The sequence below is a fragment of the Phascolarctos cinereus genome, unplaced genomic scaffold (assembly GCF_003287225.1).
Source record: "Phascolarctos cinereus isolate Bilbo 61053 unplaced genomic scaffold, phaCin_HiC Scaffold_726;HRSCAF=1367, whole genome shotgun sequence".
Lineage (NCBI taxonomy): Eukaryota > Metazoa > Chordata > Mammalia > Diprotodontia > Phascolarctidae > Phascolarctos > Phascolarctos cinereus.
Window position 1 is genome coordinate 364,588,974 of NW_027556098.1, and position 21,135 is coordinate 364,610,108.

At 40.9% G+C, this 21,135-nt stretch overlaps 1 pseudogene; it reads left to right on the forward strand.

Annotated features, from left to right (window-relative positions):
• The first annotated feature begins 6,363 nt into the window (after positions 1-6,363).
• Positions 6,364-8,472, forward strand: LOC110206021 (dynactin subunit 5-like; annotated as a pseudogene).
• Positions 8,473-21,135: the final 12,663 nt, after the last annotated feature.

Genomic DNA, 21,135 nt, shown 5'->3' on the forward strand with positions numbered 1-21,135 from the left:
AGCCAGGTGCTCTCCTATCTTTTTAACTATCTTGGATTTCAACTCCCTAATTAGCCATTTTGTCATCTCACCAGTTTAAGGATCATACCCTTTGAAAGGAAAAAATACAGAAACAGAACAAAAACTAGACAGGTCCTGCCTTTTCTCATTCAACTATTGTTAGTATACCATCCACCTGTGGCAGTGACCCTATCCTTTCCTTGAACTTCCTCTTTCCAACTAAGGCTTTTTGAACTCCACCTTTTGTTGTCCTTTACCTACCTACCAGTCTCAAAATATATAAAACTTTGCCTTTATAAGACTATCTCATGCTTCTGTATTCATCTTCCATTACCTGCCCTTGTTTCCATGTCTTTTCTAAATCTAAACTGGTTAAAGACTTTCCTATACATTTATATCAGTCTCTTTGGTCACCAGTCCATTCTCTTCTTCATCAGAATTGTATCTGTTTATACCTTCAGAATTTCATTATGAAGAACTTTCCATTCCTTTGGGAAGATTTGCTTTATTAAAACTTAGACCTCAGGATTATATCTATCCTTTCTGTGAACTATTTGAAATCTGTTTTCTAAAATCCAGGTTACATGTCAGATAATGCCTTGCTTGCCTCTCCCTGAGAGAATCAAGTCCAGAATAACTGTTTGCCTTCCTGCTTCTTTCTTTTGAAGAATGAAAGTACAATGAAGGCAAGCCAAGAACCTGTTAGCTGATTGGTGTATAGACAGCTGTCAACATGGGTTTTATCACTGACTTCTTTCTTTGATTTTGACTCTCGTGTATTACTGAGCATCTTACCTGTTCTCCTTCCTACATTGCAGCTATTTAAAATGGAATCTGTGTGTATACACAAATACACACACATGCACACCAATCGATTTTAGAAGAAAACTATAAATATATGCGCACATGTACATAGATATTCTATTCATTAAAATATATTTGATAAAATTTCAGGAAATACGTATATACATATATAACATATATGTATGTAGACATATCTGTATTTGTGCACATACATATGTATACATTACCATCTCTCATTAGGTTCACTACATCCCTGACCATGAAATCAACATTCCTATTTTTAAGGGGCAGTTTCAAGATTTAGTGATAATTCTGTCCTTCAAAATATTAAGGAAAGGGGCAGCTAGGTGATGCAGTGGATAGAGCTTGAACCTTGGAGTCAGGAGGACCTGAGCTCAAATCTAGCCTCAGACTCTTGACACTTACTAGCCATGTGACTCTGGGCAAGTCACTTAACCACAATTGCCTCATCAAAAAAAAAATTAAGGAATTAACAAGAGGAAATTATGTTTTGGAGTTGATTCTCACTAAAAGGTAGGAGCAGCTTCCTGGTGCAGAAATGATGATACCATTGTGGGGAAGAACAAGAATTGTCTGCTATAGACCCTAGATTTTTGGAAATCAGATTTCAAAGGGTTTATATACATAGAATTACAAGGACTAAAATTCTTTTAAAAAGTCAGTTCAGGGAGGACGGAAAGTATGAAATCATGAAGACACAAACAGAAACAATTCTGGCAAGAAAATAAGGGGGAATTGTCAAAACAGTGTGATATGGATTCACAGGCAGTTCACCAACGAACTCAGATTTATGAAGGACATATACAGAGGTCAGAATCAAGGAGAGGAAATTCCTGGGAAACCAAGGTGATACAAAAGCATGGCATGGTATGTAAGAATTATTTCTTCAGTCCTAAGTCCAGAGAAAGCTGAAGCTGGCAATGAAATCCAAAGGGAAAAACATTTTATATTTCAGCCCTACTGGGGGAAAGAAGTAAAAGAAAGGGATAAAATCATTGATTGGGGGTGGGTGGGACAATGGCAAATGACAACAGAGAGAAGGTGGAGTTGCTTAATTCTCACTTTGCCAGAACGATTTATATAACATTGGTAAATTTAAGAACTCTGATCCATGCAATAACTAACTACAATTCCAGAGGACCAATGATGATCCACACTACCCACTCCCTGTCAGAGTCAAATCAGCAAGCATTCGATGCCTACTCTGTTCTGGACTTCGGGCTAAGCACTAGAATACAAAGACAGGCCAAAATCAGACTCTTCCCTACAGGAGTTTAGGTTCTAATGGGCTGGCCTCAAGATGAGGAATGCAGCTTACATTTTGGCCAATGCCAGAATTTCTTTTGCTTGACCACGCATTGTTGTTGTTGTTGTTTTTCTTTATTAAGAGAAGGAAGTAGGAGGGAGAGAAAATAAACATTTCTTAATTTTTTAAAAAATAAAAGAAATTGGCTGTCCTCATGAGAATGTTTTTTTCAGACTCTAAGGAGTCTAAGCTGCAGAGCTGTTGCTGTCTTACATGTATATCACCTGAATGGTCTCATCCTTCTCTTCCCTTCCCTGTGGTCCTGTCTTCTACATCTGTGGAGATGGGCTGAGGCAGACAGGGAAGGTAGTAGGGAATAGGATTCTTGTGATTTCTATATCCTGTTCTTCACAGCCTACCTCAACTGATTCTGCTTTTTAAGTAACATTTCCAAATGAGTTGGGATGGCCTCCCCCCCCCCCAAGTTATCCTGACTGGAAAAGGTCCCAGGGAATGTGTGCAGGAATAATCCTAAGGAAAAGGATTTCCAAACCGGAAGATCATCCTCAAAAGAAAAGGGCAGATGCAGCAACTGCCAGTTGGAGCCAAGAAATCCCAGAGGCAAACCAGGAACTGCCTGCATTGATCTAAAATTGCCAGAATAAAATCACTGAGAGACTGCTTGAGAGAGATTGTGAGGAAGCAGGGCTGGGCCTTTGGTATCCAGAGCAAGGAAGCAAGAGGTTCACAGAGGGTACCAAGTGAGTGGTGAGACACTATCTCTGGCACTTCATTTGCTAGTGTTATGAGTTTTGTGGAAACAATGTCTGATCCTCTTGCAGTGGGTGGAGGGAAGCTGAGTTCACTGGACAGCAGGGATATTAGTTCTTTGCTAAAGGGGGCTGGATATAAGTCCTTTTTCTGGTCTATTCTTGTTGTTACAACTCTACCATTTTTGCAAAGCAAAATGAGCAGAACCAGGAGAACATTGTATACACTAACAATGATCATCTATGAATGACTTAGCTATTCTCAGCAGTGCAATGATCTGAGATAATTCTGAAGGACTCATGATGAAAAATGCTGTCTACCTCCAGAGAAAAAACTGATGTTGTCTATATACAGACTAAAGCACACAGTTTGTCTTTTTCTCTTTCTTTCTTTCTTGTTTGAGTCTTCTTGTACAAAATGGCTAATATGAAAATGTTGTATGCGATTGCACATGTATAACCTACATCAGACTGCTTATCATCTCAGGGATGGGGGAGGGGAGGGAGGGAGGGAAGGATAGAATTTGGAATTCAGAACTTTAAAAAACCCAACAAATGTTAAAAATGGTTTTAACATGTAATTGGGGGAAAATATTATAAAAAACCCTGTCTACCATTTTTATTACTTTAGAAGCCTGATGCTTACCGATAATCAAGAGTTCCCTCATGTCCCCACCTCCAGCCTAAAGCTGTGTGGGAAGCCCACGGATGGTTAGCTTAGCCAGGAATAAAGAAGGGATTGGATTATCAGAAATATCCAAACTCTGAAACTGAAAAAAGCACTTACTATGCCATGCACTTTTTTGTGTGTCAGTTTCACTCTATTAAATAAGGAGATTAAATTGAATGATCTCTGCCATGTGGTTCTACCATCCATTATTAGGGTAAAAGCAGCAAAAATTCTGCTGGGAGAGGAAAGAATGTCCTTGTACCCAGACTCTCTTAGGTAATGCTGGGGCCAGAAGTGAAATCTGAGGCCCCCTGGGGGAGAAGTTATATGAAAGGTCTTAGCAGTCTAAGCATCGGGGGACAGAAGATGGCCTCAGAAATGTAAGAAGGTAAGGAGGGAGGGGCTTCCTCTCACACAGATTCTTCCAACAAAGGCTTCTTGGGTCTCTTGTGGTCATGATTGGACTAGGAGGCTCTGCAGTTCCTTCCAGCTGAGATTTTATGATCCTATTTTCCATGTGCAGAGGAATGTGAAAGGTACTGGGGGAGAAACTAGCTTAGATAAAAGAATCCCTGCCTTCATGGATTCTCCAGTCTAGGAGAGGGATGCCAATGCAAATCACACACGAGTGCATTAGGTGCAAATAAAATCACAAGTGAGATGAGAAAAGAAAGGCATTATCCAATGGGGGCATCAGAGAAGGCTTCCTTCAAGAGGTAGGTTTGAGTTGGGCTTTAAAAGATGTGAAAGAACTTAGCCAGACAAGAGGGAGAGGGAAGTCATTCCAGCCACAGTTAATAAGCTGAACAAAGGAACAAAGGTGAGATAGCACAGGGTTTGGGGGCATGTCAGCTGGGTGAGCAATCTGATTTTCCCAAAGCAAGGAGTACTTGTGCTGGAATCCTAATAAAGCTGCCCCCCAGCCCCAATATTCTAACTTCCTTATGGACCCCACTGAACAACAGGCATGTCCTGATTTAACCACATAATCCGACTTTAACCACACCACAGGCCCCCAGACTCAATACAGCCACTTCCCCTATCTAGCTACTGCCCCCTCCCACTCAATATCCTAACTTCCTCATATGCCTCACTGCTCACTACAGCAACAAGTGTGTCCACGAACTCATATTTCCAACAGAAACAGCAGTTGTGTCCATGTACTCAACCACAACCATATCCATCTAGTCTCAGACAGGACCATAATAGTCAACCAATCAGAAAGCAGCACCACCAGGATGCTCAAGCAGGATGGAGACCCCAAAACAATAGAAGGGATTTTCCTAAGTAGGCACCTGCACAGTAATAGTAAAAGGTATCCTTTAGTGATAAGAGCTTCATTTCTAAAATACATAGAGAATTAAGTCAAATTTATAAGAATACAAGCCATTCCCCAATTGATAAATGGTCAAAGGATATGAAGAGGCAGTTCTCAGATGATGAAATTAAAGCCATCTATAGTTGCATGAAAAAATGCTGTAAATCACTATTGATTAGAGAAATGCAAATCAAAACACTCTGAGGTACCACACCATACCTATCAGAATGGCCAACATGACAAAACAGGAAAATGATAAATGTTGGAGAAGATGTGGGAAAATTGGAATACTAATGCATTCTTGGTGGAGTTGTGAAATGATCCAACCATTTTGGAGAGCAATTTGGAACTATGCCTAAAGAGCTATAAAAATGTGCTTACCCTTTGACCCAGCAATAGCACTTCTAGGACTATATCTCAGAGAGATTATACAAATGGAAAAATGACCCACATGTACAAAAATATTTGTAGCAGCTCTTTTTGTGGTGGCAAAGAATTGGAAATTGAGAGGATGCCCATCAATTGGGGAATGGCTGAACAAGTTGTAGTATATGAATGTAATGGAATGCTATTGTGCTATAAGAAATGATGAACAGGCTGACTTCAGAAAAACCTAGAAAGACTTGTATGGTCTGATGATGAGTGAAGTGAGCAGAACCAGGAGGATGTTATACACAATAACAGCCACATTGTGTGATGACTAATATTGATAAACTTAACCCTTCTCAGTAATACGAGGATCTAAGACCTTTCCAAAGGCCTTGTGATGGAAAATGCTGTACACAAAGAAGAAAAAACTATGGAGTTTGAATGTAGATTGAAGCATAGTATTTGCTTTTTTTTTTCTTCTGTTGTGTTTTGTTTCCTCTTTCTGGTGGTTCCTCCTATTGGTTCTAATTCTTCCTTACAACATCACTGTGAAAATATGTTTAATAGGAATGTATATATATAGCCTATATCAGATTACACACCATATAAGGGAAGGAGATGGGGAGGGAGGGGGAGAAAAATTTAAAACTGAACAGCTTATGGAAGTGATTGTTGATAATTCAAAATAAATGAATAAAAAAAGGTATCCTTCAGGTGAATTTATGAAGTAGAGAGGCTTATTATAATATCGTTACCATATATACATACTCCCTCAATGGTTTTTCTGTATGTATTGTGGGTAATCGCATGCACAGTTCCACTGAGGTTGGGATCCCTCTCCCATTCCCTAATCCCTTGACAAACCCCTCCTGCCTTTTTAATATTCATAATTTCTGTTGTGGCATCAGCATCATTACACTATACATTTACCCGGTTTTGTCTTACTAAGTTGCTGGTTCCTCTGGGAACTCAGCCTGTTGGAGGCATCATTCCAATAAATGCCTATACTTGGATTAGAAGTGGTCTGATTCTGAATTCTTTGAGACGGTACCACCACCACATACGTGAAACCATGGCACTTGAAGGGGAGTAATGTCAGAAGTCTGGAAAGGCACCAGAAGTAGGAGGCAGGTAGACTTGATCATGAGAGAGGGAGGTTGTGAAGATGGTGCTGAGGGAGCTACTCTACAAAAAGTCTGAGTACATTGAGACAACATTTGGAAACAAAGTCAGTTCTGTGTGGAAGCCAAAATATTATCCTAAAGGGAAAGACATGTGCCACGATAAATGATTATTATTCAGGGGAATCTGGCCAATGTGAGGATTGGGTGCCACTGTGTTGTGAAACCTGTGGTATCATAATGATGGGGTTTATGGGTGCTAGAACCCCAAAATGTCAAGGTATAGTATATCATCACTTGGAATGAATTCATGCACTCAAACCGTCCTTCAGTCAAGTGGCAAAGCTATTGTGACACCAATAAGGTGGGCAAAGTTCCTTAGGAAACTTTCAGCTTAATGGAGGTGATGCTAAAGCTTGTAAGGAAAAGTGACAGCAGCTTAAGGGAGACCCCAGCTTAAAGGGGGGGGCAGCTCCTTAAAAGAGATAGCAGTTCCTTAAGACAGTCCCCCAAGAAAAATGGCCTCCCTGCAAAGGAAGGCAGCCCCCTTCAAGGGAGAGGGGGCCCCAAGGGAGATAGCCACTTAAGGGAGATACCCACTAGCCAGGAGAAGCTAAGGATTCTTATAGAGGAAAACCTGCCGTGGGTGGGGAGATGAGGTAACCAGGGGCAAAGGCAAAGGGGCAGCGTAGGTCAGAGTTTCAAACAGGTCTAGGCACATCATAGTTTAGCCAGGGTGGAGGGGCAGAGGGGCCCTAGTTAGTTTCAATATTTCATTGACATTTCAGGACTGCCTATTTGAATCTCATTGTCTCCTAAAGTGGCTTTAAGTGGTGCTGGAAATAATGGGCTTCCATTGATTAGTCTATTTGAATCTCTGCAAAAAAAGGCCACCATTTAAGAAATTCAGCAGGGGCAGCTAGGTGACACAGTGGATAGAGCACCAGCCCTGAAGTCAGGAGGACCTGAGTTCAAATCTAGCCTCAGACCAAATACATGATACTTAACTAGCTGTGTGACCCTGGGGCAAGTCACTTAACCCCAATTGTTTAAAAAGGAAAAAAAAATACAAAACAAAAAAAAAGAAATTCAGCATCCCAAAGAGATCATGCAAATGGGGAAAGGACCCAGATGCACAAAAATATTTAAAGTGGCTCTTTTTGTGGTGGCAAAGAATTGGAAATTGAGAGGATGCCCGTAAATTGGGGAATGAATGGCTGAGAAAGTTGTGGTATATGAATGTAATGGAATGCTATTGTGCTATAAGAAATGATGAGCAGGCAGACTTCAGAAAAACCTGGAAAGACTTGTATGGACTGATGCTAAGTGAAGTGAGCAGAACCAGGAGAACGTTGTACACAATAACAGCCACGTTGGGTGATGACTAACATTGATAGACTTAGCCCTTCTCAGCAATGCAAGGATCTAAGACATCTCCAAAGGCCTCAAGATGGAAAATGCTATCCACATCCAAAGAAAGAACTATGGAGTTTGAATGCAGATCGAAGCATACCATTTGCTATTTTTTTCTTCTTCTGTTGTGTTTTATTTCCTCTTTCTGATGGTTCCTCCTATTGGTTCTAATTCTTCCTTACAACATCACTAATGTGAAAATATATTTAATAGGAATGTATATGTGTAGCCTATATCAGATTGCTCACTGTCTTGGGGAGGGAGGTGGGGAGGGAGAGGAGAAAAATGTAAAACTCAAAAGCTTATGGAAGTGATTGTTGATAAATCAAAATAAATTAATAAAAAATAAAGATTAAACAACAAAAACAAGGGATGAACAACAACAAAAAATAAAAATAACTAAAAGAGCTAAAAAAAAAGAAATTCAGCAAAAGAGTCGCATTCTTTCCTCTACACCTTGGTGACCATGTCTTTACAGAAGAGGATTATGTGGTCAATACAGCCCAAATTCGTTCCTGTTTCCACATAGGCAAGAACTGTGTAATTGGCCAATGACTCTGGTTGAAAAACTGTTGCAACATTCCAGACAATACAGTATTACCTCCTGAAGCTGTCATCCCGCCATCTTCTCAGGCTGTCCAGGACTCTTCTCTGGGGAGCTCCCAGAGTACACCCAGGAGCTGACGATTCATGTCACTAGGAGCTACTACTAGCAGTTTTTGCCATTCACTCAGTTCTAGTCCCCGTGTCCTGTGCATCTGATGACTAGATCTCTAGGAACCAGAGAGCTTTTGGGACCCCCAGATCAAGACCTTGTGCAGTTTGCTCCTCACATTGCTGGCTTTTTAAAAAAATTTCTCAGTCTTTCCAACTCTCGTTTTCTCCAAATGGTTAAAGCACAACCACTGGAGAAATTATCTAGAGTGTTATATTTAAATTAGATCTATTTATATTTATTTTTAGATATTTACATATAAGCATATATATATATATAATATATATATTTATATTTATTCCAAGTTGTTTTTGAACTACAGAATTATTTTTGTTTGATTCCATAACTCCTCAAATATGAGGAACAAACTAATTAATTAACCAGCTACCTGATATTGGCATTTAATCTCTGGCCTGCTGTTTTGTCATTCTCGGGTTAGAGACTGGCTCAGTAAAATCTTGTTAATATTAATTAATGTTGGGGCAGCTAAGTGGCATACTGGATAGAACACAGACCCTGGAGTCAGGAGGAGCTGAGTTCAAATATGGCCTCAGACATTTTTGACACTTACTAGCTGTGTGACCCTGGGCAAGTCACTTAACTCCATTGCCTAGCAAAAAACCCAAAAAACCGTTCATCGGTGTCAGAAGTTTTTAAGGGGTGGACATGGAATGAAGCCTTGAGCTCTCCAGTATTGGGGAAAAGGGAGAGGTGTCACTGTATTTTTTCAGAGTCGAAACTCACCTGGTCTGGCAGGTTCAATGCTCATTCTTACTCCATTAAGGGCCCAGCCTCTGATCAAGCCCACCTTTCATTGTGACCTTTTCTTGGTTGGGATTACTCTGATAAGGCCCATTTGCACATGGATTTGGCTTTTTTGCTTATCTTTTCTCTTAAAATTCAGGGCTGGCTATGACCTGCAGTTTTTCCTCTTCTCTCTTTTATAAAAGTAGTCTGAGCTATGGACTGTGGGTTTTATGTCTGTATGTGGAAAAATTATTATTATTATTATTGTTTGCATAAGAGTTGCTTTGGGGGTTGGTTTTGTGTGTGGTTAAATTGCTTGAAATTAACTTTCTAATTTTGTGCTTGTTTAGAGTTGTGGAATGTTTACTTTTACAATTCAAGTGAATTGCTTTTTTTATGTTTGTCATTTGTTCTCGAAGAGGACCATGATGTCAAGGAGATGATGACACGACTTGTGATCGACTTTGATTTGAGTGAGGAAGGGCTGTGTAAGGTCACCAGCCTCACTTTCTCTTCCAGAGCCATCTGGGTCCAGTGTCGAGATTAGACCAGGACAACTGGAGACGGCCCTGGATGCAGTGGGAGATGCTGAGCTTTTTAAACTAAGGTCTTTTCAGGTTCTCACTTTGAGTAAGGTAACAACTATTCAGTGAATAGGCCTCTTTTAAGAATTGAGTCCAGGGATGATCTCTTTAATAAAAAAAAAAGTAATAATAATAAATAAAATAAACAGATAAATAAAAATAAAATCAAAATAATAACACCAAAAATCAATAAGTAATAAAAATAATAAAATTATTTAGTAAATATGAATAAAAATAATGAATAGAAATAAAAATAAAATAAAAAATAAATCAAACAGGGAAAGAAGACCCTCAGGTTTGCTGGCCAAAAGAGAAATGGTTACTATTTATGTTCACTCTGAGCGAGGAGGGCCCAAAAAATAACCATGAAGTGATGTTTGTCCAAGCGATGAATGCAGAGTGAAGTAAATTGCCAGCACAGCATGGAATACTTTTGATTGTGTACTTGTATGTTGTATATTTGTGTTGTTATGTCCTCTTAGAGTGTATTTGTATTTGTGTATTATGTATACTTGTTAGTTAAGTGGTGTTATTATCTTTGAATGTTTACCTTTAAAATGGGACAGAAGCAGTTCCTATTAACAAACATGTGTCTTTCAACATATAAGAAATATGGCCTTGAGTGTCCCTCATATTGCCAAATTGGGTTGATTTGACTAGTGATGACCCTAAACTTTGCTGGCCTTATTGGGGCAGCTTTGATAAAACCAGATTAGAATAACTAAGGCAGACACTGATGAATAAGGAAACTCAGTCTTTTGAGTGGAACAGCTATGATAAATGGTACTTATTAAAGAGTAATTACACATACATATACATATATATACATATAGACATATATACACACACATATATACATATATACACACAGATAGGTAGATAGATAGATAGATAGATAGATAGATAGATAGATAGATAGATAGATAGATACTGGGGTAAGCAAAGGTCTTAAATTAGAATCAGTGAAAGAAAGGATTAAATCATTTGAAAACCTTCTCCTTAACAACCCCTAAACTGCCCGACTACCTAAAATATACCCACCTTTACCAAATGACTCCACCAGCTCCCCAGCTTCTAAGTCCCCTTTCAAAAGGCAAGCCAAAGTTCTCCCAGGAAAAATCCCTGAGGAGAATGGCTTGATCAGGACCTGTGATTTCAAGCCCTGGCAGCTTGGAGAACTCAGCCCCAGGGAGGATCCCATAGGCTTTGCTGAGCAGTTCCAACTCACTTATGTTCATACAGCCCTGGATATTTGGATGTGTGTCAACCCAGGGTTGCCTCACTTAGGAAAGGAGACTAGGAGTTGGTGTCAGAAAACACCCCAGGAAGCATTGAGAGACCCTACCTGCAGTCCCTATCACTCAGCATGCCTAGGTTGTGGGGGAGCTGGCAGGAGGGGTGGCAAAAGGGAGGGGATGTACAGGAGATGCCCATTATCCCCATGACTCATGTTGGAGCAGCTTTAAGCCCCTCTGCCTTCCCCACTCCCCTCCCCTGCAGTCAAGAGTGTATCTCAGTTGTGGGGACTGCAAATAAGACCATTGTAGCCTATATCTCCGAACTACTGTCACTTTTTCTTAGAGAGATCAGAGGTGTTCATCTTTCTGTCCCGGTCCCTGAGGCCACTAGACAGGCCACTAATTCATTGCGTCTTTTATTAACCCCTTCCAACGATCCAGCTCTCAACCAAGTTTCCTCCAGCTACTGATACTGGGTCAATTATCAGCGCCCCATCTATTGTTGTGCACCCAGCTCTCTCATTTGATTTATTCTCCTCTGAGAAAGGAGGAAATGTAGTTGGTGTAAGCATATTTAATCCTGTCACCTATCCACCTAAGAGGGAAAGTGAGGGTGAGACTTTGGCATATGACTTTGTGATGCTATGGAAACATCAGGACTTCCTCACCTCCTCAGGACAGCCCATTAAAAACAAACAGGTTTCCTGTCTATTAGACTGTTTACTGCTTCCCCAGGCCGTACAGTAATTAAAATTCCAGGGCACAGCTGAGAGAATAGCATTCATGCTTGTGGAAATCACTTGCTTCACCAAGCAGCGAAAACCACAGCTTTAACTCCTCAGACTCCTGACAGAGTGATGCCTACAGTACAGGTCCCTATGGAACTTTCACCTTGCCCTATAAGTACAGCCTTAGTATATCCATCATGCACTGAAGGTCTGCCTAAGACTCTTAGCCGAATGGAAGAAGTAGCCACTGTCCAGAAAAGAATGCTTATCAAAAAGCAAGAAAAAGCTTCAAAAGGAGGTGTGTGAACTTGATAAGACCATGGGACTATGGGTTGGGAGTATTCACAGAGCTGCTGTCACCACCTATGAGACGTGTCCCACCTGCCTCAAGCACAATTCATCCAAATCTCTGAAGCCACTGAAAGCCAAGCATTCAATGTAAAGCTTCTGGCTGGTTTATTTGTACATTTGTGTACTTAAATTAAAAGCCTCTTAAATGGGTCAAAAAAAAAAAGAAGTCTGGAAATGTAGGAAGATTTGCAAAAAGAAGTTGACTGCCAAGTAAAAGTGTTTTAACTTTACTTGGGAGACAATGGGTGACCACTATAGGATTTTAAGCATAGGAGCAGCTAGGTGGCACAGTGGATAGAGCACTGGGTTTGGAATCAGAAAGACTCATCTTCCTGAGTTCAAATCCAGCCTTAGACACTTACTAGCTGTGTGACCATGGGTAAGTCACTTTGCCTCAGTTTCCTCATCTACAAAACAAGCTAGAGAAGAAGATGGCAAACCACTCCAGTATCTTCGCCAAGAAAACCCCAAATGGAGTCACAAAGAGTCTACTGAAATGTCTGAACAACAGCAAACAAGACTACATTTATGCATAAGGAATGTTATTAGACTGGCCTCAGACTCTCTCCCTGCCCTCCCCCAACACCAGACACATAAAGGAGGAGCTCTCCCTTCCTTCTCTCTGAAACCCAGGGTGGGCTCTTCTCTGCCCTTTCAAACACATAGTGTCAGGCTTTCCCTCATTCTGATCTAACAGACAGGACAGGCTCTCCCCTACCCTCTCTCAAACATAGGGTATGGCTTCCCCTGACACACACACACATACAGAGTGAATCCTTCTCTCTCCCTCTCCCTCTCCTGTTCCCTTCTGCGACTATTCATAGTAACCTCTGGGGCTAGCATCTGTCTGTTGTAATACTCAGTACCTGCTTAAGCCCAGGGTTGAGAAGGCTGTTAGTGGGAAGGGAAAAAAGGACCAGTGACCTCCTGGACCCTGGGGCCAATAGATCTGTATTGTTACAAGAGCACCAAAACTAGCCATGTAACCTATGAGAATTTTGTAAAATGTTGTCAATTTAAGGGGACAGCTAGATGATGCAGTGAATAGTCAGGAGTCAGGAGACCTGAGTTCAAATCCGGCCTCAGACATTTACTAGCTTACCCACTTCACCCCAGTATATATCTATATCTATATCTATATCTATATCTATATCTATATCTATATCTATATCTATATCTATATCTATATCTATATCTATATCTATATCTATATCTATATCTATATCTATATCTATATCTATATCTATATCTATATCTATATCTATATCTATATCTATATCTATATATATCTATATCTATATATCTATATGCCTATATATCTATATATGTATATATATGTATATGTGTGTATGTATATATGTATGTATAGGTATATGTATGTATATACACATACATACAATACATACATGTACATATACATATATGCATATGAGCATGTGTGTTTATGCATGTGTGTATACTTATATCTATTGGGGTGAGTGTGATATCCCTCCAGGCTACAGAATCAGGTGAGTGGATACTTGGTGATGGACTTTACCCAGTGGGGTGGATTTTGGATTTCATGTGTGAGTGTGTGTGTGTGTGTGTGTGTGTGTGTGTGTGTGTATGTGTGTGTACGCATATATAACCTATGCCACTGGATATAGGTGCTGAACTCTCTAGGATTCTCAGATAATTAGTGGCCTAGACCTCAGCAATATATTCCAACATTTTTATCAAAGGGGGTATGGATTTGTGTATTTATCTAATCAGACTAGTTCTTAAGTCATCATTCTATTGGTCAAAACTTGCCTCCTTCTTGAACTTATTACATTACAGTGAACACTGTTCAAGTGGCCTTGGCGTAATGGAAATTGACTCTCCACAGAAGCCAGCAGACATGCTTAACTGCATATAGTGCTTTTTCTCTTGGTATAGAATTGATAAGTAAATAAACAGTATACAATTACAAGAAAACAATGCATAATAAAATAGCAGTTACACAGCCTGTAATCTACTTAACCTCAGAAGCTTCCAAATAGTATTTGATCTGAAACTAGGAGTTTAAGAGCATGTCCATTCTGATTTTTTAGTTCCCTGAGGTTATCCCCTTTCAAGTATGCAAATGAATGCCCAGCTGATATTTGACTCACTTCAAGTAGGCCAGTGTTTAAATAAAAACACTGAAAATCTGAACTAAGAATCTCTGCTCAGCCCAAGACATGGACCTTTGGATCCATTGCAATCTTGAACTCCCAAGAATCAGTGTTTTCTTGGCTTCAACTGTCAGTGGAAAGGTCCTCTAACTGCCTCTGGCCTCGGTTGGCCAATAGGTGAGTAGACTTAGCAGCTGGCCCTAGAAAGGAACTATATTTCATCCTACCATCCCTTTCTCATGAAGCTTCTTCACATGAAGCTTCCTCCCTTTGCCACATCTACTCTTGATCTCTTATCAGCCAAAAACTCCACCAGTGTGGGGAGCAGGGAGAGGGAGTAGGTCTAACAGAATGAAAGGTGTATTAATGTAAAAAAAAAAAAACAAACCAACCCACTGTTCTCCCCTCCTCCCCCCCAGGAATAATTAGTACCTGTAACCCTCTTTTTCCAGAACTTGACCAATGAGGGAAGATGGAATGTATATATGAATAGGTCCTATGACCCTACCAGATAGTGAGCTTTTGAGGGCTAGATTTGAATCTCATTATGATGCAAAATAAATTCCCTAAGGGCAAGGACAGTTTTATTTTCTTTTTGTCTTTTTAAAAATCTTCAGCACTGGGAGCAGCTAAGTGGCATAGTGGATAGAGCGCAGGCCCTGGAGTCAGGAGGACCTGAGTTCAAATCTCACCTCAGACACTTACTAGCTGTGTGACCTTGAGCAAGTCTCTTGACCCTGTTTGCTTCAGTTTCCTCATCTGTAAAATGAGCTGAAGAAGGAAATGACAAACCACTCCAGTATTTTTTCCAAGAAAACCCCAAACGGAGTCACAAAGGGTGGGATATGACTGAAAATGGCTGAAAAAACAGCAACAAGCTAGACTAAATACAGCAGAGAGCCCTTTACATCAAATATTTGAGTAGGTTACATTGAAAATACTTCAGAGAAGCATGGAAAGTGCCTGCATGCAGAATGAAGCAAGCAGAGCGAAGACCACAACATACATAACACAGCATCAAGGTAAATAGAAAGAATAGCCACACATCCACAAACTCAAATGGGATTTTGCAAAATTGTGAAGAGCAAGAAACAGAAGACATTTCCAACTCCCCTGAGCTGGGAGGTCCATCTATAGTGCATAGTGCACATATCTGCAGACTTTTTAAGGTACTGATCATCTTTACTGGGTTTTTTCCTTTCTTTTTTGTCTTGATTATATGGGATGGCTCTCTGGGATGGGAAGGGAGGAAATACTGGGAAAAAATCATGGTGATATAAAAAACAAAAGGCACAAGTAAAAACATTTCAAAAAGAGAGCACTAGATCCCAAGGAGGTTTATGGTATCATCTGTATATTACCTATGGCCCAGTACCCCAAATTCTAAGTTTACACAGCTCTACCATTGATTTACTATGTGTCCTTCAGCAAGTCTCTTAATGTCTCTGACTTTCATTTTCCCTCTTGGATAATGCAGTGGTCTATTGAGGTGAACTCCCTCCCAACTCTGACCTGCCCTCACCTTCCATTGCCCTGTGACTTATATATATTCAGAAAAATATGTGAATCTATCACTGCTCTGGCCTCACCTTCATCTGGAGCAGGTAGACCTTTGAATGGTGGCTCTTGTTTGGGGAATCTGTTCCTGTCTGGAGGCAGCGCAAGGATGGTGGGAGAAGGATTAAACCAGGGGACAGGTTTAGAAGAGTAGAGCTGGTGTAGAGTCTAAATTGGGGTTAAGTGACTTGCCCAGAGTCACACAGCTAGTAAGTGTTATGTGTCTGAGGTCAGATTTGAATTCAGGTCCTCCTGACTCCACGGCTGGTGCTGTATCCACTGTGCTGCCTAGCTGCCCGGAGTCCAATATTTTCTATTTCTTTTCTCTTACCTTGCCACTTATCACTGCTTGGAAGCCCTGGCCTTGCCCAACCTCTTTTCTAATCTTTCCTCCCCAAAAGGTTTTCCTTCATCTGAGGCAGCAGCAGTTTTATGAACAATCATTGTGAAAGGGGAATTTTGGCTAAGAAGTGAAGGCAGGATTGGACAGTTGGAGCTCTGTAGGAATCAGGGAGTCCCCAGGGCTTCCAGAGACTGAGAGGGGAACCCCAAGGCTCTAAGTGGGTTAAAGACTCCAAGGAAGAAGATGGAACCCCAGGGTTCCTAGAAGAAGAAATTATGAAATGGGCAATTTCAGAAAAAACTTGGAAGACCTTTATAAACTGATACAGAACAAAATAAGCAAAACTAAGTGAACACCTTATATAATGCTGTGAGGAAAAACACTTTTGAAAGACTTTACAACTTTGATCAATGTGATGATAAACCACAAGTCCAGAAAACTGTGTTTGAAACATGCCTCTCACTTTTAAGTCTCTAAGACACTTAAGATGCAGAATGAGACATACATTTTTTGAACATGGCCAATGTGGGAATTTGTTTTGCTGGACTATAAACATTTATTATTATGAAGATTTTATTTTTTGTAATTGTTCATTTGGGGCAGGGCAGTGGGAGAGATATGGAGCAGCTAGATGGCTCCTGGGATAGAGAACTGGCCTGGATTCAGGATGACCCAAGTTCAAACCCAGCCTCAGACACTTATTCGCTGTGTAACCCTGGGCAAGTCACTTAACCTTTGTTTGCCTTGATCCACTGGAGAAGGAAATAGCAAACCCCTCCAGTATCTTCGCCAAGAAAACCCCATGGACAGTATGGTCTATGAGGTCACGAAGAGTCAGATACGACTGAACAACAACAATAACAGTGGGAGAGGTAATAAATGCACGTAAAAATGAATAAATGCATGAGTAAATTATTTTAAATGTATTTGCCTGGCATCTTGGAAATCCAACTAAAAGGGCTTGAAAAGTATTAAAGATAGGGAAGGGAGAAACAAAAACTGCCTATCTATATCCTCCAAGCCAGACACCACAAGGAGTGGCAGTTAGGACACCCAGAAATTCACAAGAGATAAAAATCTGAGAACGGAACAAGTTGTAAAACTCATGGCCTGACGGTGCAAACGCTCAAAGATTGGGCAGCAAGCAAGAGGGTCTAGAGTCTTAGCGTCAGGAGGCAAATATGACCCACATTAAGACTTGCAAAGATGAAACCTACAACTGGAACAGTGTTTGTGAGAATGCCATAATAATAACAGCCAGCATTTATTTGCTACTTTAAGGTTGGCAAGGGACTTCATATGCTCTTTTGTTTAAGGCTTACAACATCCCTGGGAGGTTGGGGTTATTATGATCCCCATTTTACAGATGAAGAAACTGATGCTGAGAAAGGCCAAATGACTTGCCCATGGTCAAGAGCCACCAAGTGTCTGAGGCAGGCTTTGAACTCAGATCTTCCTGACTCCAGCACCTAGCTGCCTCTAGAAGAAGGAGAAGGAAAAGGCAGTGGGTTTGGGGAGTATCATATATTAAAAAGGTGTATTGAGGTAAGGAATCATTGGAACTAAAAGGCAGAAGCATGATGGAGACTATTTGAATGAAAATCAGTGGTGGGAGAAGCAGAAGCAATTTTGTCATCAGTATGTAACAGACATGGAGCAGCTAGGTGGTATAGCAGATAGAATGCTGGGCTTAGAATCAGGAAGACTCATCTTCATGAGTTCAGATTCTGCCTCAGAACACTTCCTAGCTGTGTGACCCTGGTCAAGTCACTTCACCCTGTTTGCCTCAGTTCCTCATCTTGAAAAATGAGCTGGAAAAGGAAACGGCAAAGCACTCCAGTATCTTTGCCAAGAAAAGCCCAAATGGGGTTACAAAGAGTCAGATATGACTCAGCATCAACTTTTAACAGACTACCTGGAAAGAGACAGGAAATAGCTGATGAGTTTGAGAAACAGGTCACAAAACTGAGGCATGATAGAGGGGGGAATGTCTGCTGAGGTGCTCTCTTTCTGGCTCTGTCTCCTCTCCTCTCCTCTCTTCTTCTCTCTTAAAAGCAGAGCAACTGATAACTACCGGGCCTCCCTTAATGATAATTTCAACTGCCAGGAGCTAGAGGAACCGACAAAGACATATTTGATCAAATGCTCTGCTAAAATTTTGGCAAACTATTTCTACAGCATCTTTCTCATTGACCATTTTAGTAACCCTGCCCAAAGGAAACAAAGTCAATCGGCTATGACCTGCTCTTGCGGAAGCCCTTGTGGCTCTGTAATGATGCCTTCCTTTCCTACAGCCCCGCTAACCTTCCATTTAAAGATTTGTTTTAGAATTTTTCAAGAAATTAAAGTCAAGGTCACCGATCCATGGTATGCAGATTATGTTTTTCCCTTATTTGGGAAATCGGGACCTTATTCCTTTTCCCGTCCCGTGGTACCTCTCCTACTCTCCATAGCCTTTGAGATACCACTGTCAGAGGCTCAGCGGTTGCATTTGCCGGTTCTTTCATACTCTGAGATTACCGTTTTGCAAACTGCCAAACCATAGGAAGGCGATTGCCCCCAGACGAGGAGGACTTTGCTTCCACCTTCTGGAAATATTTGGTATTACAGCCATTTTAAGCACTCAAATGAATCTCATAGAAGAAAGATTGTTATCTCGGAGTTAGATGACCAGGATTTGTGTTCCAACCTTGTCACATTACTAGCTGTGTGGCCTTGAGCAGACTACTCCTTCCTCAGTTTTTATTCATCTATATATTTTTTAAATGTTCATTTTAACTTTTAAGTGGGACCTGGGGGTTTGGCAGTTAGGTAGGTAACTCAGTCAACAGGGCAGAGACCTGAGCTCAAATCCAGACTCAGATACATACTAGCTGTGTGACCTTATACAAGTCACTTAACTGTTTGCCTCAGTTTCCTTATCTGTACAATGAGAAGGAAATGGCAAACCACTCCAGTATCTTTGCCAAGAAAATCCCAAAAGGAGGAGAGGGAGAGGGTCCTGAAGAGTCAGACAAGACTGAAAAACAACTTAACAACAGTGACAAACAAGGCCTGAGATTTCACCCATGTGAGGAATGCTTGGCATGGAAAACATCTTCAGCTAACGAAGAGAGACTACTTATCTCTAACATGATGTCCTAGAGAGTTGCCTGGGCTACTGATTGGTTAATGACTTGCCCATGGCCACACAGCCAATCAGAAAACCCAGGTTTTCCTGACTCCAAACCTAGCCTTCAATCCATCATGGCACAATGCCGATATGGTCTGTAAAACTGAGATTATAATACTTATACTACCCCATTCCAATGCTTTCTCAGCTATAAAAACCAATTCAAACCAAACCCACCCAACTGCACTGTGAGCTAGCATTATGGAGGGAAGAGACAAAGGGAGAGTCCAGGGATCCCTGGGGAATGAATGGCACTGTGACTGTGAATTCCAGACCAGCATCCTGCAGGGGGGACGGTTCCTCCTCCATATGGTCTCCACACAACATTCTCTATGCTTTATTCAAGGCAGAGATCTATTTATAGAGTCAGAGATCATCAGAGCTGAAAGGGACCTTTAGAACAGAGAAAACAAGACAAGAGAACCAAAAGACAGAATGTTAGCTCTCTGTGGGCAGAGACTCTTCCATTTCTGTGTCTGTATCTCTAGTGCCTATCGCAGGGCCTGGCACATAACAGGTGCCCAAAAATGCTTGTTGATTAATTGAAGGAACCATAGAATACAGATTGGCAGAGTTGGAAGTGGCTTTAGTATGTAGAATGCCAGTATTGAGGGGGAGCCTTGGTACAGTGGAAAGAGCACTGAACATTAGAATCTAAAGATCCTGCTTTTGAAACTGCCTGCAAGGCCCTGAAAATCACTTCATGTCCCCAAGCCTCAGTTTCCTTATTTGTAAAATGGAGGCATTGGACTAGATGGCCTCTGGCATCCCTTTGAAATCTAGACCTAGGATCTTATATCCATAGGACGTAAGATGGGAGGGACCCAAAATACAGAAAGGTAGATCTGGAAGGAACCTTAGAACATGGAATGTTAAGGCTGGAAGGGGCCCTAGAACACAGGCACATAGTGAGATGGAAGGAAGGATAGTCTAATGGAAAGCACATTAGATTTCAAATCAGAAGAGTCCTGATTCTGAATCCAAAGCTCTGACAGTTTTATGTGACATTTGGGGTTATAAATTTAACTCTCTGAGCCTTGCTATACCTCTCAGGAATGTTGTGAGGAAAGCAATTAGCAAACTTCAAATATGCGAATGTGTTATTATTAACCTAGAATGTCGGAGCTGGAAAAGATCTTAGATTGAAAAATGTTCATAAAAAATGAAAATTTAAAATTTTTAAAAAATGTTCATAGGATCATAGGTTTAGAGCAGGAAGGGATCTTGGAGTCCAAGCTCCTCATTTTATAGATGAGGAAACTGAGGCCCAGAGAGATTAAAGTGAGTTGCCCAGGCCACACAGCGAAGAAGGAAGTATCTGAGGTATGACTTAAACTCAAGCCTTCCCAACTCCAAGTCTAATGCTCTGCCCACTGTGCCACCTAGTTGGACTTACACTTAATAATGCAGAATGAGTGGTATCAGAACTGGAAGGAACCTTAAAAACCAAAGTCAGAGCTGGTAAAGAGATTAGAGACCACTTAGTCAAGATTAGTCAAATCTTCTTATTCTACAGAAGAGAAAACTGAGGACCAAAGAGGGGGAGGGACTTTCCCAACATTTCACAGCCGGTATTTGATATGAAGGGGAAGTCAAACTGAGGCTTCAGGGGAGAGAAAACACCAGGGAGCAAAGAGAAACAGACGGATGGATACACAGAGACAGAGAGAGTTGATGAGACAGAGAAAGACAGAGACTCCCAGAGAGAAAGAAAACAGATAGAAATACAGAGTGGGAGAAAGACGAGGCAGAGTTGGAGACAGAAACAAAGAGAGGCAGAGACAGAGGAAAAGAGAGAGGAAAGATAGAGAGTGAGGAGAGACAGAGACAGAG